The sequence below is a fragment of the Gracilinanus agilis genome, chromosome 4, assembly GCF_016433145.1.
Source record: "Gracilinanus agilis isolate LMUSP501 chromosome 4, AgileGrace, whole genome shotgun sequence".
Classification (NCBI taxonomy): Eukaryota; Metazoa; Chordata; class Mammalia; order Didelphimorphia; family Didelphidae; genus Gracilinanus; species Gracilinanus agilis.
Genome location: NC_058133.1, coordinates 212,033,836 through 212,052,767, shown reverse-complemented (window position 1 = coordinate 212,052,767; position 18,932 = coordinate 212,033,836).

Sequence of the window (18,932 nt, the reverse complement as noted above, 5' to 3'; positions counted from 1 at the left end):
TAGTACAGAACTGAACAGTCGTGCCCTGCCATGGAGGCAAAAGTGGTGTTACACTGTGTCCTGGGCAGAGGGGGAGGACAACAAGGCAGCAAGATCATCTTTTTCTTAGAGAAGGATAGCATCCTCACCCCACGAGGTCCATCACACACAGAAGAGATAACAGTTAAAGGTCAATATGTGGTAGAAAACTTGTTTCTTTTTCTCCCCCACTCTCCAGGGGAGGGAAAAAGGGTATGATTCAGATTTTTAGCAGTTATTTTATATTTTGTCTTTTTCAGAACTAATAGGAACTGGAATTGCATTGAGATACACAAACAGATCACATTCTTGACCAAAGGAAGAGGATGGGGTAGGGATCAGCAGGAAGGCAGGCACATCATTTTCGATCCTTGTCTTTCCTTCCTCTATCACTGCCACCCTGACTTGATTCAGAAAGCATAGACTGCTGTCCTTGCCCACACAAGATCATCTCTTTCAACAGAATCTATTTGGAGGAAGGGTCAGGGAGGTGATAGAAGGAAGTACAATGAAGGGAAAAAAGTATCAGATGGAAAGGCGTTGAGGGTTGGACTGTGTTGTATTACTAATTTAGTATTAATACTTTCCGGGGAGCTCAGCATGTATTGCTAACGGACCTCTATGACCTAATGGCTTCCATTTGTTCCCTCAGTCCCTAGGACTCAAGGATTGTATTGAAGATGATTAGTACCTTAGCCAGAAAGATCTACCTATACACTAAACGGAATATTGGGGGGAATGAGAAAAGACAGTTGGTTGTCTCTATTTGGAGACATCTACCACCAGCTCTCCCTTGGACTTCCAGGTGGAGGCAAAGGGATTTCTCTCCCTTTCTTCTCTACCCTCAACCTCTATAGCAATGACAGCAAGAAGATGTGCTTGCCTAGGGGAGGTAGACAGTAGATCTAGTGTCCCTAATTACCTCTTCTACTTTACGTTTCTTTCCCAGAGCACAGATCATGGAAGAATGATCTTGAGAAATGTCTAGTGTTAGACAAGTGGAAGCCCTTGAGTTCCCCAGTCAGTCCTGGAGGTACTTCCTGCAACTAAAGCTTTTGTTGAAATGGAAGATGACCAGGAGTTGGATCCCTTTGGACTAAAGCACCATTCCTGGCAGGCCTTGTAAAGGAAGGGAAAACGCATTTATTAAGTCCCTACCATGTGCCAGGTAAGAGGAACTAGGTGGTACTGTAGATAAAACACCAAGTCTGTAGTCAGGAAAATATGAGTTCAAATCTAGCCACAGAAACTCATTATCTGTGTGTGACCCTGGGCTAGTCATTTAACCCCTATTTGTTTCTAGTTCTCATTTGAAAAATAGAGACACACTAGAGAGGGAAAATGGCCAACCACTTCAGTATCTTTGCCAAGAAAATCCCATGTATTTTGTCTTTTGGGTCATGTAGAGTTGGATATGACTGAACAACTGAATAATGACAATGTGTCAAGCACTGTATTAAGTGCCTTAATAATACCTAACATTAAGGGCAGCTAATGGCTCAGAGGTAGAGAGTCAGACCTGGAGAGGGGAAATTCTAGGTTCAAATTTTGCTTTAGACACTTTTTAGCTGTGTGACCCTGGACAAGTCATTTGCAAAAGAAAAATGTCTATCCCTCACCTTCCTTTACCTTAGAAATGATACTTAGTATTGATTTTAAGACAGAAGGTAAGGGTTTAAAAAAATAGCTAACATTTATATAGCACTTATTATGTACCAGGCATAGTACCTAAAGACCATTTCCTTCTCTAGTGTGTCCCCATTCTATGGAAAAGGAACTGAAGCAAATAGGTATTAAATGTCCTGCCCAGAGTCACACATAAATAGTAATTTTCTGAAATTTCTGGGGTTGAATTTGAACTCAGATCTTCCTGACTAGTATCAAGTACGTTACAATTATCATCTCATTTGATCTTCACAACAACCCTGGGAGGCAGGTGCTATTATTATCTCCATTTTACAGACAAGAAAACTGACTTTCCCAGGGTCTCACAGCTAGTAAAGGTCTGAGGTGAGCTTTGAACTCAGGTCTATCCTTGACTCTAGGCTCAGCATATAAGCCACTGTGCCACCCAACTATCTCTATTTTCCAGTTCTTCTGATAGCATAAATCCAAGGTGAATGTGAAATATCTGGCTGGCAGTCTTACCAAGCTGCTTTTGTCTCTGGGAAAGTATAACCAGTGTAATGGGCTATTGTTTTACGTTTTAAGTATTTGTTAATGCACACTTATAGCTTTTATATTTTAAGTATTTATTTTGTGGTAAAGGCAATCAATAGCTGTCCCATATCTATTTTGTATACTGAGTATCTCTTCCAGAAGGGACTTTGTTAATTGCTTTTCTTTCTGTTTTTCAATCCTTACCTTCCATCTTAAAATCAATACTGTGTAACAGTTGCAAAGCACAAGATGGCAAGAGCTGGGCAATGGGGGTGAAGTGACTTGGACAGGGTCACATAGCTAGGAAGGGCCTAAGGCAAAATTTGAATCCAGGATCTCCCAGGCTCTAGGCCTGGCTCTCAATCCACTGAGCTACTCTGCTGCCCCCATTAATTGCTTTTCAAGGAAATCCTTGATGAGGGCCATGCCTGGATAATAAAACTTGAGCCAGTGTTTTATCATTGCTGATTATGTTTTACTATACCAAAGCTAAGGAGAGTTCCATTTGTTAACTGTTAAATGAGCTTTGGATGTCTCATTTTGTCCTCATCTTATGATTGACTTGGATTAGGCCTGGCCTAAAACAACAGGCACAGGAGACAACCAATTCAAAGTACTGAATAGGGAAAATAAAGTACTATGTTTGAGGAATGGTTTTAAAAAAAAAGGCCAGTTTGGAATGTCATGAGTAGAAAGGGAATAACATCATAGGTTGGAAAGGTTGGTTAGGTTCAGGTTGTGAAGGACTTGAGACGCCTGACATAGAAATTTATATTTGTTCCTAAAAGTAATAGGGAGCCACTGACTTTGTTGAATAAGAGAGTGACACCTGCCTAGGTGGCTCAGTGGATTGTGAGCCAGCCTTAGAGATAGGAAGTCATATATTCGAATCTGACTTCAAGCACTTTCTAACTATGTGACACTTTGCCCTCATTGCCTAGTCTTTACACTCTTCTGCCTTGGGAGTAATACATAGTATTGATTCTAAGATAGAAGGTAAGGGTTTAAAAAAGAAGAGAACATGACATGGCCATACTTGTGGCTTAGGAAAATCACTTTGGTAGTTGTTTAGAGGATAGATTGGAAGTATGAGAGATTTGAAGCATGGACATTAATTAGGAGGCTCTTATAATAATACTAATGAGAGAGGTGATGAGAACCTGAACTAGGATAGTGGGTATTTGAATGGAGCAAGAAAGATGAATGCCAGAGAAGTTACAGTAGTCACGATTACACTATTTGTCAACTTATTGTTCATCCTTCATTTTGAAGAGGATCAGTGACGTCACAGGATGATGTCTTGACTAGAGCCTGAATTGGATTTAAGTGAAACAGAGCTGTCCAAAGTCTTCAGCATCAATTTTTCTTCCAAAGACATCAAGACAAAAGTGGCAAGAGAAGAGTCGAGATGACTGGCAAAGACCTGGGATGCAGTGGATGATCTTGGTATGTTCAGTTTCTGAGCAAGGTCTAAGCACTCCATAGCATCTGCTTCAGCCACCTTCATAGCCATTGGAACAAATTGCTCTCTTCCGCCTGTTCCTCTGGGAGAAAGAAGTCTTCACATGGGAGGAGTAGATATTTCCCTAATTCATCAATGGGTTTGAGACCTGTTGGTTACCATCAACTTGGTTTAGCTTGTCTTCTGAGATGGTTTTACTGGAGTGTGGCTGCTGCACTTCTAGTAGCCATTAGGTGAGAGTTGAGTGACAGGAAGACCCCAAAGGCATCTAAGCACCTGAAAGGGGCTCAGTAAGTCCTTACACCAGAGGTGCTAGTCCTCCCTGAACACTCCAACTTATTAGATATGTGCTTGAGTTAGAGAGAAAAAATTGAAGATGACACTTGGGATGCAACCCTGGGTGACAAGAAGCATGATGATGCCATCAATACACACACACACACACACACACACACACACACACACACACACACACACACCATACTTTGCCATCCAATGACATTGGCCTCCTTACTATTCCTCAAACAAGAATGTTTTTCTCTTTCAAGCACTTTTTTTTTCTTTTTTACCTCTTACCTTTCATCTTACAATCAATTCTGTATATTGATTCCAAGGCAAAGAGTGGTAAGAGCTAGGCAATAGGAGTTGAATTACTTTCCCAGGGTCACACAGCTAGGATGTGTCTGAGACCAGATCTGAACATAGAACCTCTCATTTCTAGGCCTGGCTCTCAATCTACTGAGCTACCTTGCTGTTCCCCTTCCAAGAATCTTCCCTTGCTGTCTTCCTATGTCTGAAACTCTCCCAGCCCATCTCCACCTCCTCAGTTCTCAGGCTTCCTTCAAATTTCAGTTAAAATCCCACTTTATACAAGAAATCTCTCCTAAGGGGCAGCTATGTGGCTCAGTGGAGTGAAAGCCCTTAGGCCCAGCTAGAGACAGAAGGTCCTGGGTTCAAATCTGACCTCAGATACTTCCTATCTGTGTGACTTTGGGCAAGTCATTTAACCCCCATTGCCTAGCCCTTGTTGATTTTTTACCTTGGAACCAATACACAATATTAATTCTAAGACAGAAGGTAAGAGTTTTTAATTTAAAAAAAAAAGACCTTTCCTAGTCCTCCTCAATCTTACTGCCTTCTCTCTGAGAATATCTCCAAATTAGCCTGTATATAACTTGTTTGTACGTAGCTGTTTGCATGTCTCCTGGATAGCTGCTAGAGGCAGCTGGTACTATAGTGGATAGAGCTCTGTGCTTAGAGTCAGGAAGACCTGTATTCAAGTCTAATTGTTTAGATAAGGGGAAAGACCTATCTGTGCTAAAATATTTTAGCAGCTCTTTTTGTAGTGGCAAAGAATTGGAAACTGAGGGGGTGTCCATCACATGGGGGACAAAGGAACAAGTTGTAGTACATGGTTGTCATGGGATATTGTTGTACCACAAAAAATAATGAACAGAATGAATTCAGAAAAACTTGGAAAGATGTATATGAACTGATGCAAAATGAAGTGAGCAAAAGCAGGAGAAGAGTGTATATAGTAACCGAAATATTCTATGATGATCAGCTGTGAAGGATTAAACTATTTTCAGCAAATTAAGTCTCCAAGACAATTACAAGGGGCCTATGATGAAAATACTATCCATTTCTTCTGCTGTTAATCTAGGCAATTTACATTTTTGTAAATATTCATCCATATCACCTAGATTACTATATTTCCATATAATTGGGCAAAATAGTTTTTAATGACTGCCCTAATTTCCTCTTCATTAGAGGTGAGGTCTCTCTTTTCATTTTGATACTGTTATTTTGGTTTTCTTCTTTCCTTTTTTTATTAGATTGACCAGTACTTTGTCTATATTATCTGTTTTTTCAATATACCAGCTTCTAGTCTTATTTATTAATTCAATAGTTCTTTTATTTCAATTTTATTAATTTCTCCTTTGATTTTTAGTATTTCTAATTTAGTTTTCATCTGGGGATTTTTATTTTGTTCATTTTCTAGTTTTTTAAGTTGAATGCCCAATTCATTAACTTCTGATCTCCCTAATATGTTAATATATGCACTCAGTAATATAAATTTTCCCCTTACAACTGCTTTGGTTACATCCTATAGGTTTTGGTAAGAAGTCCCATCATTGTTCACTGTCTTCAATGAAATTATTAATTGTTTCTATGATTTGTTCTTTCACTAACTTATTTTGGAGAATCATATTATTTAATTTACAATTAGTTTTTGGTTTGCCTCTCAATGTATTCTTACTAATAACTATTTTTATTACATTATGATCTAATAAGGTTGCATTTATTATTTCTGCTTTTTTTGCATTTGTTTGCCATGTTTCTATGCCCTAGTATATAGTCAATCTTTGTGAATGTTCCATGTGCTGCTGAAAAGAAGGTGTATTCCCTTTAATCCCTATTTATTTTTCTCCATATATCTATTAACTCTTCTTTTTCTAGGATTTCATTCACCTCTCTTATCTCTTTCTCATTTATTTTTTGGTTTGATTTATCTAGATCGGATAGGGGAAGGTTGAGGTCACCCACTAGTATAGTTTTACTATCTGTTTCATCCTTGAGTTCCACTAGCTTCTCCTTTAGAAATTTGGACGCTATACTGTTTGGTGCATACATGTTGAGTTCTCATATTTCTTCATTGTTTATACTGCCTTTTATTAGGATGAAATTACCTTCCCTATCTCTTTTAACCAGATCTATTTTTACTTTGGCTCTGTCAGAAATCATGATTGCAACTCCTGCCTTCTTTTTCTGAGTTGAAGCCCAATAGATTTTGCTCCATCCTTTCATTTTTACTCTATGTATGTCTGCCTGTCTCATGTGTGTTTCTTGTAGACAACATATGGTAGGATTTTGGTTTCTAATCTCTGCTATTCGCTTCTGTTTTATGGGCAAGTTCATCCCATTCACATTCAGAGTTATGCTTATCCAGTGTGTATTCCCAGATATTTTGATTCTCTCTCCTTGTCCTGCCCTTTTTTCTTTCACTATTTCCATCTATACCAGAAATAGAATACTTAAATAATCCAATATCAGAAAAAGAAATTGAACAAGCCATCAAAGAACTCCCTAAGAAAACATCTCCAGGGCCTGATGGATTCACAAGTGAAATTGATCAAACATTCAAAGAACAACTGATCCCAATGCTATACAAATTATTTGACATAATAAGCAAAAAAGGAGTCCTACCAAATTCCTTTTATGACACAAATATGGTACTGATTTCGAAGCCAGGCAGACTAAAAACATAAAAAGAAAACTACAGACCAATCTCCTTAATGAACACAGATGAAAAAATCTTAAATAGAATACTAGCAAAAAGACACCAGCAAATGATCATGAGGGTTATCCATCATGATCAGGTGGGATTTATACCAGAAATGCAACGATGATTCAACATTAGGAACACCACCCACATAACTGACCAAATCAACAAGCTAACAAACAAAAATCACATGGTTATCTCATCAGATGCTGAAAAAGCCTTTGACAAAATACAACACCCATTCCTTTTGAAAACACTAGAAAGTATAGGAATAGAAGGACCTTTCCTAAAAATAATAAACAATATATATCTAAAACCATCAACAAGCATCATATGCAATGGGGATAAATTAGAAGCCTTCCTAATAAGATCAGGCATCAAACAAGAATGCCCAGTATCACCTCTATTATTTAACATTGTACTAGAAACACTTGCAGTAGCAATTAGAAAAGAAAAAGAAATTGAAGGTATTAAAATAGGCAATGAGGAGACTAAGCTATCACTCTTTGCAGATGATATGATGATCTACTTAAAAAATCTTAGAGAATCAACTAAAAAGCTAGTAGAACTAATCAACAATTTTAGCAAAGTTGCAGGATACAAAATAAATGCACATAAATCATCATCATTTCTATATATTTCCAACACATCACAGCAGGAAGAGTTAGAAAGAGAAATTCCATTTAAAATCACCCTAGACAATATAAAATACTTAGGAATCTATCTGCCAAGACAAACACAGGAATTATATGAACACAACTACGAAACCCTTTCCACCCAACTAAAACTAGATCTAAACATTTAGAAAAACATTGATTGCTCATGGGTAGGATGAGCTAACATAATAAAAATGGCCATCCTACCCAAATTAATTTCCCTATTTAGTGCTATACCTATCAAACTATCAAAATTTTTTTACTGAATTAGAAAAAACTATAACAAAGTTCATTTGGAAAAATAAAAGATCAAGCATATCAAGGGAAATAATGAAAAAAAAAAACATGAAGGAAGGTGGCCTAGCAGTACTGGATATTAAACTATACTATAAAGCAGTGGTCATCAAAACAATATGGTCCTGGCTAAAAGACAGAAGGGAGGAACAGTGGAATAGACTTGGGGTAAGTGACATCAGCAAGACAGTGCTGACCCAAAGAGCCCAATTTTGGGGACAAAAATCCACTACTTGAAAAAACTGTTGGGAAAATTGGGAAACAATATGGGAGAGGTCAGGCTTAGATCTGGGGTTGGCAATGTATGGCTCTTGTGCCATATCTGGCTCCACCTCCCGACCTGCCAGTCTGGGCAGAGCCCCAGGATGTGCCCCAGGGGGGTCTACAGCCCCCACCCCATATTCCAGCACCTTCGGCCTCCATCCTCCTCCTTCTGCTCTCATTTATGGCTCTCACAGCCAAAAAGGTTGCCGACCCCTGGCTTAGATCAACATCTCACACCCTACACCAAGACAAATTCAGAGTGGGTGAATGACTTGAATATAAAGAAGGAAACTATAAGAAAATTAGCTAAACATAGAATAGTATACCTGTGAGATCTATGGGAAAGGGAAAATTTTAAAACCAAGCAAGAGGTAGAGAAAATTACAAAATGTAAAATAAATGATTTTGATTATATTAAATTAAAAAGGTTTTGTACAAACAAAAACAATGCAACCAAAATAAAAAGGGAAACAACAAACTGGGAAGAAATCTTTATAACAAAAAACTCTGACAGAGGTCTAATTACTCAAATATACAAGGAGCTAAATCAATTGTATAAAAAAATCAAGCCATTCCCCAATTGATAAATGGGCAAGGGATATGAATAGACAATTTTCAGATAAAGAAATCAAAAGTATCAATAAGCACGAGAAAGTATTCTAAATAATTAGAGAAATTCAAATAAAAACAACGCTGAGGTACCACCTCACACCTAGCAGATTGGCTAAAATGACAGCAGGAGAGAGTAATGAATGTAACATAGTAATAATCCTACCATATTTTCTTGGGGCAACCTGTCAGTTTCCCTGGTTGGAATGTTAACAGTGGCATGAGCCATAGGGAGGTACCAACTGGCAGGTACCAAGAGCAGTTGGACCCAGGGTATATAAAGGCCTGAAGACCCAGGGCTGGGGTTCTTTCCCTACTTCATTTCCCACCTTTACTTCTACCCCTTGGGTGGGATCCAGGTGATCAAGGGAGGTGGAACGTGGGATATCTTAATTTCCTAGGCCAGGCAGGGTTAAAGATCTTTGCTGACCAAATAGGAACATCAGTCTAATATACCAATTATTCCCTATCAAGAGATTGCTTTATATTTATCATCAAGAGATCATTTTATTTCTGTCCCAGGACTGATCCCTTGGGACAGCTGAAGATCATAGCAAGGAGTTTATCAACATCTTGAACTTAGATCTAGAAGGCAGTAATAAACTAGTTTCATAGTTTCGTAACCCACTCTCCAATTCCCTTTTCCCAAATCAATTTATTCAATACATCCTTAGTTTAATTTAAGAACTGGTGTGTCCTACCTTCATCTTAGATCTAAATAGTGACTGCTGTTCAAGATTCTAAGAGAGAGACAGAGTAACTCCATTACTGTTTAGACAGGAAGCACCATACTTCTCTTCCTGTCTAATCTCACTACCAACCAATAGGAGTTACTTCCTAAGTCAGGTCAGAGGCTGAAGGAAATCATCTTAAAGGGGTTTTAGACCTTACCAAGGGAAATTACATCAATCTCTTGGCTGACTTAGGCACTGGGTATTTGTCATTCCTACATCCAGTACCTTCAGTCTACAGCTTGTGACTGATCCATATTAGTTTCCTGACTGCTTTACAGCCTTACTAACCACTGTTACAGATTTAGTCATAAACCCTCATTACACACCTCACACCCAGCAGACTGGCTAATATGACAACAGGGGAAAATAATGAATGTTGGAGGGGATATGGCAAAATTGGGACATTAATGCATTGCTGGTGGAATTGTGAATTGATCCAACCATTCTGGATGGCAATTTGGAACTATGCCCAAAGAGCACTAAAAGATTGCCTGCCCTTTGATCTAGCCATACCATTGCTGGGTTTGACCCCAAAGAGATCATAGATAAAAAGACTTGTAGAAAATATTTATAGCTGCATTCTTTGTGGTGGAAAAAAAAAGGAAAACAAGGGTATGCCTTTCAATTGGGGAATGGCTGAACAGATTGTGGTATCTGTTGGTGATGGAATACTATTGTGCTCAAAGGAATAATAAACTGGAGGAATTCCATGTGAACTGGAATGACTTCCAGGAATTGATGCAGAGTGAAAGGAGCAGAACCAGGAGAATATTATACACAGAGACTGATACACTGTGGTAAAACTGAATGTAATGGACTTTTGTACTAGTAGCAATGCAATGACCCAGGACAATTCTGAGGGATTTATGGAAAAGAATGCTACCTACATTCAGAGGAAGAACTGTAGGAGTGCAAACACAGAAGAAAAACAACTGCTTGAACACATGGGTTGATGTGGATACGATTAGGATGTAGACTCTTAATGACCACCCTAGAACAATTATCAATACTATGGAAATAGGTCTTGATCAATGACACATGAAGAAACCAGTGGAAATGTGAGTTGGCTACTGGTGGGATGGGGGAGTGAGGAGTAGGGGGAGAGAGAGCAAGAACATGAATCATGTAACCATGGAAAAATTTTTTCTAAAAAATTAAAAAATTTAAAAAAAAAGAAAATGCTATCCAAAGCTAAAGAAGGACCTGTTGGTATCTGATTGCATATGAAAGCATGCCATCTTCCACTTTATTTTCTTCATGAGCTTTTTTGTTATATGTGTGATATGTATCTTCTATCATGACATGAGCAATATGGAAATATATATTGCCTGAAAGCACTGGTATGACCTATATCAAATTTTTACCTCCTCAGGGAGGGGTACAGTGAAGGGAGGGAGGAAGAAAATTTGAATTCAAAAACATCAGAAAAGAATTGTCGAAAAAATGTTTTTCTATATATAATTGAAAAAAAATTAGTTAAAATAATTGTAAATCTAACCTTAGATCCTGGGCTAGTCATTTAACTTTTGTTTGCCTCAGTTTCACAAACTGCAAAATGAGGGATGACAATAATAGCACCTCTCTTGCGGGTTCAGTGTAAAGATAATTTAAAATAATATTTGTTTTAAAAAAAGTGCCTATAAGAGTGCCTATAGGGGTGTTTGATAAATACTAGTTGATTAATGTGAGAAGAGAAATGTAGGACAATATCTTAAGGGAATGTTATAAAACTAGATAGAATTTTTTTAGAATGCCAGAACTAAGAGAGGGAGTGGGGAATATTTGTAGGAGGGGAGAAATGCAAAGATACAGATACAAGGATTAGCCAAGATAAAAAGAACTACCTCTTAAATAAGGACCGGAATATGAGATGATGTCAGTGACCTGTAAGAAGATGATCTCTATTTTCCAAGTATATACTCTTTTGTAAAAACTAATCTGACTAACTAGTAAAAACTAAACTGTTAAGTGACTTAATCAAAGTGGACTATAGGGAGTCCCTAAGATGGTATGAATACTATTGATTGGGGTTGGAGTCAACAGCAGAGACTAGACACTTCTTTACCTTTTTAAGGGGACTGGAGAACCCTAGGGAGTGAAACATAATAAAGGATTTTATAGTTCTTCATGGTCATGGAAATGGAACACACAAGCGAATGCAAGATCAATGGTGCAATCTTCCCTCTTTTCAGCTGAGATGGAATAGAAAGTCATGGGTCATTTTAATCAGTGGGACTTCAAAAGGAAAATATCTCTGGTCTCAGATTATTTCTGTTTAGCAAAAGTGTGCCTTAGAACAAGGAGTTTCATCTTAATGAATATGATTTCTATCTGAGGAAACTCTGACAACTAATTGTCACAAAACTAGGCTTAAATAATCAATATTCTTCCTTTCCCTCTTTCTCTTCTTCCCTCTCTTCTTTCTTCCCTTCTTTTCCCTTTCCCCTTTTCCCCTCCCTCTACCTTTCTCTCTCCCACTCCCTTTCTCCTCTTTCCCTACCTCTCTTCTCTTTTCCATCTGTCTTCATCTCTCTGTCCCCAGGAAAAATACCCACCAAGCATAGTCTTGATGGGATGGTCACTTTTCTTTTTAAATGTTATTTGTGGGGGCAGCTGGGTAGCTCAGTGGATTGAGAGCCAAGCCTAGAGATGGGAGGTCCTAGGTTCAAATTGGACCTCAGACACTTCCCAGCTGTGTGACCCTGGGCAAGTCACTTGACCCCCATTGCCTAGCCCATACCACTCTTCTGCCTCGGAGCCAATACAAGGCAAGGGTTTTATTAAAAAAAAAGGGTTTTATTAAAAAATGTTATTTGCTAATTTTTCATATTCATTCTTTCATCACAGGTTCTAAGTCAATCAAAGGATATGTTCTAATATTTCTCATTAACAACTAAATTTACAACATTCTTTCTCATTAATTAATCAATTAACTCTGAGCCCACCCTCCTAATTCACTACATATTATTTACCAAATAAACCAGAGAAAGTCCTTTTCCCATACATTTTGACTCAATTAATCTCCTCAGTTTAAATAAACGATACATAATTTAGCAGTATAAGAATAAAGTAAAGACATAAATAATTATTTATAATGTATTAGTTAAAGAAGACATGCATCTGACTATAACTATTACTGCTTACTTATTGGTTCTGGAAACACAGCCCCACCATTCAGCTCTGCAATTAGTCTTCTCAAGAACTATGAACTATTCTTAGCAATGCAATGATCCAAGACAATTCCAAAGGACTTATGATGAAAAATGCTTCCCATCTCCAAAGGAAGAACTAAAGTCTGAATGAATATCAAAGTATGCTTTTAAACTTTTTTTTTCCTTGGGGTTTTTGCCTATGTTTTCTTTCAGAACATGGCTAATATGGAACTATGTTTTATATGATAACACATGTCTAATCTATTTAAATTTCTTACCTTCTCAAGTAAGGGAGAGGGGGAAGGAAAGAATTTAGAACTCAAATTTAAGAAAAATGAATTTAACATTCTGTTTTTATATGTAAAATTGGAAAAAATTTAAGTATAAAAATTTCCCTTCCAGGGGACAGCTGGGTAGCTCAGTGGATTGAGAGCCAGGCCTAGAGACAGGAGGTCCTAGGTTCAAATCCGGCCTCAGACACTTCCCAGCTGTGTGACCCTAGGCAAGTCACTTGACCCCCATTGCCTACCCTTGCCAATCTTCCACCTATAAGTCAATACACAGAAGTCAAGGGTTTAAAAAAAAAAATTCCCTTCCAAATGGTCATTATTGTAAGATAAGGGTTAAAACAATTCTCTCAGGAAAGATGTTCTTTTGATTTTTTTTATACTCTCAGAATATCTCTTCCGTCATCATAGTTAACAGTTTCCCCAGAATGGCAATTTGCCCCACATTCCCTAAAAGTCCTACCAATGCGTCTTAAATATTCAGCAACACTTTCCATAATCTTGGTGGGAAAAACTATTGAAACTGGTATTCATTCAAAAGAAAGAGAAAAGGAAAGCATAGGAGAAACATCATAGGAATATGGTTAAATATGTCCTTTGAAAAATGGATTGCCATTTGACCTTAGTTCCTTCTGCTAGAATCTTCCAATTTTCTAAGTATCTTTTATTCTGAGCTAAGGAGCCACCCCCAGAAGTCAATGGATGTGTGTCTGGAACTTCATGTGGTCAAAAAATCTAGGACTGGAAGAGACCTTAAGATCATCTATTCTAGTTCTCTCAAGTCACCTCTCTTCCTATAGGAATGGTAAGCCCATTCAACTTTGGGGAAGTTTTCTACTTGCTTCCCCGTCTTTCTAGTATGTGAGGAAAAGAAATTGAAAAGGCAGAAGAAAACAGAGCACGCTAGCTGTTTATATGAAACTGGAGCAGAATGCTGGATAATCCTGTGATAAAGAGTCAGATGTTCTGGAGAAAATGGGGGTACAATTAAAAGACCACTAGAGGAAGTTTGTTTTCATAATAAAAGCCATTTATTTCAAACAAGGCAGGGAGTTATACAAACCCACTCAGTTGAGTGAATGAGTGCCTTGACTTATGCCAGACACATCCAATTTCCTAGACTTGTGAGAAGGTATACTATCAGCAATGGATAGTAGAGGCTATTATAAACACACATGGAAGGTAAAGGAAGGAGAAAGTTGTTGGGAACAATGCACTTTGTAGTAGTTTTGATAAAACTCCCTCCCTTCCTTCCTTCCTTCCTTCCTTCCTTCCTTCCTTCCTTCCTTCCTTCCTTCCTTCCTTCCTTCCTTCCTTCCTTCCTTCTTTCCTTCCTTCCGAAAATTATTGTGCTTGGCTCTTAACAACATAGGCCTGCTAGGATATGTTCCTAATACAGAAACTGCCCTTTGGTAGGTGTATCTATAATTGAATTAGCCAGATGTGCCCCACCAAGTGGAATAATAATAGATCACATTTCTAGAGCAATTTACATTTACAAAGCAGTTGTCCTCACAACAACTCTATGAGGTAGCTAGTGTAAGTATTATTTCCCCTGTTTTATAGATGAGGAAATTGATACTTTGAAAGGTCAAATGACTTGCCCAGATCTTTTGATTTCAAAATCCAGGCCCTTTCCATTACATTTTGCTATTTCTTGGCCATTGACTCTGACTTGAGCAATAGCTTACTCTATTATTAACTATAACATGACTTGTTATTACTTATTATTATTCAATTATTTATTTGCTCAAGTGAGAGCCAGATGCAGAATTTTAGGTCCATAATTTTACAGATAAGGAAACAGAGGTCGAGAGAGGTAAAAATGATATACCCAGTGTTCAGCTAACTAGAACAGAATCCTGTACTCCTGACTACCCAGTTTAGTGATCTTTAAATTACATTGTGCTGTCTTTCCTGTTAAGCTATATTTTTTCTTTCTATTTATTAAGGCATAGTTTTCAAATATAGTAGTCTTGGTGAGGTCTAATCTGGGGAAAATATAGAGAGCCCTAATTGATATATAAACTTATAAAGGCCATCCTACCAGAGGGTACACCTATCAGTGAAAGGGCCTTTTTATACCAGAAAGGTAGTTTATTCTGGAATGAAATTTTTCATGTGTTGAAAGGAAAACTATATAACCTGATGCTCTCTGCCACCACTTTAAAGTGACACCAGATTGACCTTTCAAAAACATTTTTCATGTTATTTCTCTGCATAGGTATCTTTGATGGTTTCCCATTGCTTACAGGGTAAAGGTGAAACTCCCAAATCGAAGGCAATACTCTACACAGTTCAGTCCCACCTTGCATATGCAATCTTATGTATCATTACTCCTTTATAATAATAAATAACATTTACATAGTTCTTACTATGTGCCAAAATTATGCTAAGTCCTTTATGTTATATTTATAATAATTATTGGATCCTCACAACAACCCTGAGCGATACTACTCCCATCTGAGGAAACAGAGGTTAAATGATAATAGCTAACATTTACATATGTGTTTACTCTGTGACAGGCATTGGATGAAATGTTTTACAATTATTATTTCACTTTTCATATTTTTATATTTCATAGCAACCCTATCAGGTAGGTACTTTTTATTATCTTCACTTTACAAATGAAGAAACTAAAAGAAACAGAAGCTAAATGACCTGCTCAGGGTCACACAACTTAGAACTCAGATCTTCCTTGAATCCTAAACCTGCTCCAAAATCCCATGTGCCACTGTAGCTGCCTTAAGAAACTCTTTGCTTTATCTAGATGAGCCTTCTTTAAAAACTGTAGAGAGCCACATGAACCGATACAGAATGAAATCAGCAGAACCGGGAGAACATTTTACAAAGTAACAGCAATATTGTACAATGTTCAACTGTGATAGGCTTAGCTACTTTCAGCAATACAATGATCCAGGACCATTCTGAAAGACTCATGACAAAGAATGCTATCCAGCTCCAAAGAACTTGTAGAGTTGGATGTAGATCAAAGCATACTATCCTTCACATTAGTTTTATTTATGGCTTTATTTGGGGTGTTGGTTTTATATGAATATTCTCTTACAATAATGACCAACATGGAAGCATGTTTTGCATGATAATATATGTATGACCCAGATCAAATTGCTTACCATCTTTGAGAGTGAGGAGGGAAGGGATGAAGGGAGATAATTTTGGAAAACATTTGTTGAAAATTTTAATTAGGAAAATAAAATATCTTTAAATAATAAAAAAAAAGATGAGCTTTCTTACCCCAAATATGCCTTGCTCTATTTCTGAACTTGAGGAAGAAAAACATGCTGTTCACCATGTTTAGAATGCCCTTTCTTTGAACAGTAGAAGGTAGTTAGCAAAGAATTAGAAACTGAAAGGCTGCTTATGATTTGAGAAATGAATAAACAGGGTAGGGCATACAATTGTACTAAAAGAAATGATGGTGGCGATGGTTTCAGAGAAACCTACAAAGACCTTTATGAACTGATGCAGAGTGAAGTGAGGAGAGCCAGGAGAACAATTTATAAAATAATAGTAATATGGTAAGGACAGACAACTCTGAAAGTCTTAGGAATAACCAACCTACCTATGGACAGAGAGGCAACTCAGAAAGCAGACTGAGACATGTTTTTTTTTAATGGACATTGCCAATGGAAGAATTTGTTTTGCTTGATTTTACATGTTTATGGCATAGGTTTTATTTTTCTTCTTTCTTAATTGAGGGGTGAAGAGTTAGGAGAGAAAGAAGGTGGATTTTCATTTGTTGAAAAACCCTTCAAGAAAAAACACAATATAATCTGTAAGAACCCAGATGTGTGACCTGTAATCTGATATACTCCATCAAAAAATACATAGGCAAGAGCAGCTAGGTGGCCCAGTGGATAGAGAACCAGGTCTGGAGGTCATGGATTCAAACCTGGCCTCAGATACTTAGTTCCTGTGTGACTCATTTAACTGCAATTGCTTAGCCCTTATACTCTTTTGTCCTGGAATTAATACTTAATATTGATTCTGACTAAAGTTAAGGGTTTAAAAAAAACCACATAGCTAGAGAAAGAGAGAGCACAAGACAAGGAGTCAGCAATCTTGTTGTTACTCCTCTACTGACTACTTATTGGCTAGCTAGGCACAATCAGATCGGTCAGCCAGTAAATATTTATTTAGTGCCCACTCTGTTCCAGGATACAAAAATAGGCAAAAATCCATCTCCACCCTCAAGGTGCTCACAATCTAATAGGGTGACAAGCAAAAAATGTTCAAATGAGTTATATTTAGGGTAAATAAGAAATAATCAAGAGAGGGAAGGCACTAAGATTAAGAGGGATTGAGAAAGGGTTCCTATAGAAGACAGGATTTTCATTGGGACTTACAGAAGCCAATGAAGCCAATAGGCAGAGATGAGGGAATGCGTACCAGGCATGGGGAGTAGCCCCCTCAAAAATGCCTGGACCTGGAAGATGAAGTACCTTGTTCATGTAAAAGCAAGGAGGTTGGTGACACTGGATTGAAAAGTATGTGCCTGGGAGTAAGTTATAAGAAGACCCGTACAGGTGGGAGGAAAATAGGTTATGAAGAGCTTTGAATGCCATCAAGTGAATTTTATATTTGATCCTGGTGTCAATAGGGAGCCACTGTAGTTTATTGACTGAGGGGGGAAGAAGTGACATGGTTGAACTTGTATATCAGGAAAATCACTGGTAGTTGAGCACACAGCGAAATGGAATGGGCAGAGACTTGAATTCAAGCAGGTTATTGCAATAGTCTAGACACCAGGTGATAAGGGCCCACACAAAAGTGGTGGTAGTGTCAGGAGAGAAACAGTTATATTTGAGAGATATTGTGATCAATAGGCCTTCACAACAGATTAGGCATGGGCAAGAGATAGTGAGGGGTTGAGGATGACCCCTAGGTTTTGAGCCTGAGGGACTAGGAGGATTGTGTTGCCCTTGACAGTAAAAAGAAAAAGGGATGGAAGGGACATCAGGGCAAAGTTTAGGGGAAAAAATAACGAATTTGGTTTTAGATGTGACGAATTAAAGATGTTTATTGGTCATCCAGTTTGAGATGACTGAAAGGCAGTTGAAAATGTAAAATTGGAAGTTAGCGGAGAGTTTGGGGCAGGAAAGGTAGATTTGAGAATCATCAGCAGAGATGGTAATTTAATAAATAGGAGATAATGAGATCATCAGGTGAAGTAGTATAGAGGAAGAAAGTCAGAGAGTACTGGCCAGAATCCTATGGATCACCTAAGAATCACAGGGTATGATATAAATGAAGTTCCAGCAAAAGAGACTGAGAAAGAGCAGTCAGATAAGTAGTAGTAGGAGAACCAGGAGAGAATATGACCTCAAAAAACCAGAAAGTGGAGAATACCAAGGAGGAAAGTGTACTCAACAATGTCAAAAGCTGCTGAGATGATGAAGTATTCAATGGAGGGTCAACATGGGAGTCCCCTAGTTTGGGAGCAGGAGTTGGGAGGGAGAGAAAAATTGTGAACCATGTACCAAATTCATTGAGGCAGGAAAGGGAATGAGGGGGACATGGGAGCATCAGTAAATAAATCCTACAAGGATTTTAATTGGGTAGTAGAAATAAAAAGCATGAAACTCAAAGGAGGAGAACCAACTAAATAATGAAGATAGGGAGGGAACCCAGAAGGGGCCTTAGGGAACAAGAACTATTCCAACTTCCCCATGCCAACCAGTGAGCTGAGGGAAATGAGTGAAAGTAAAGCCAGTACTGTACTGGAAAGGGTGGCCAGAAAGGCTGTCATCAGAGAGGAATATAGTTTTAGTTAATAGCTAAAAGATGGAAGGAGGGGGAGAGGACAAGATTTAGGATGAAGGAAAGTTTATTATTGTTTTAGAACAGGCATTCTAGAAGGCACAATTGAAGGGAAGAGTGATATTTGGTTGGAACTTTGGGATGAGAAGCTGAGGGTCATGAGAATAAGGATTCAGATGGTGGGAAATGGGGAGTGAAGTTTGGATGACCTACAGAGATTCAAAATTACTGG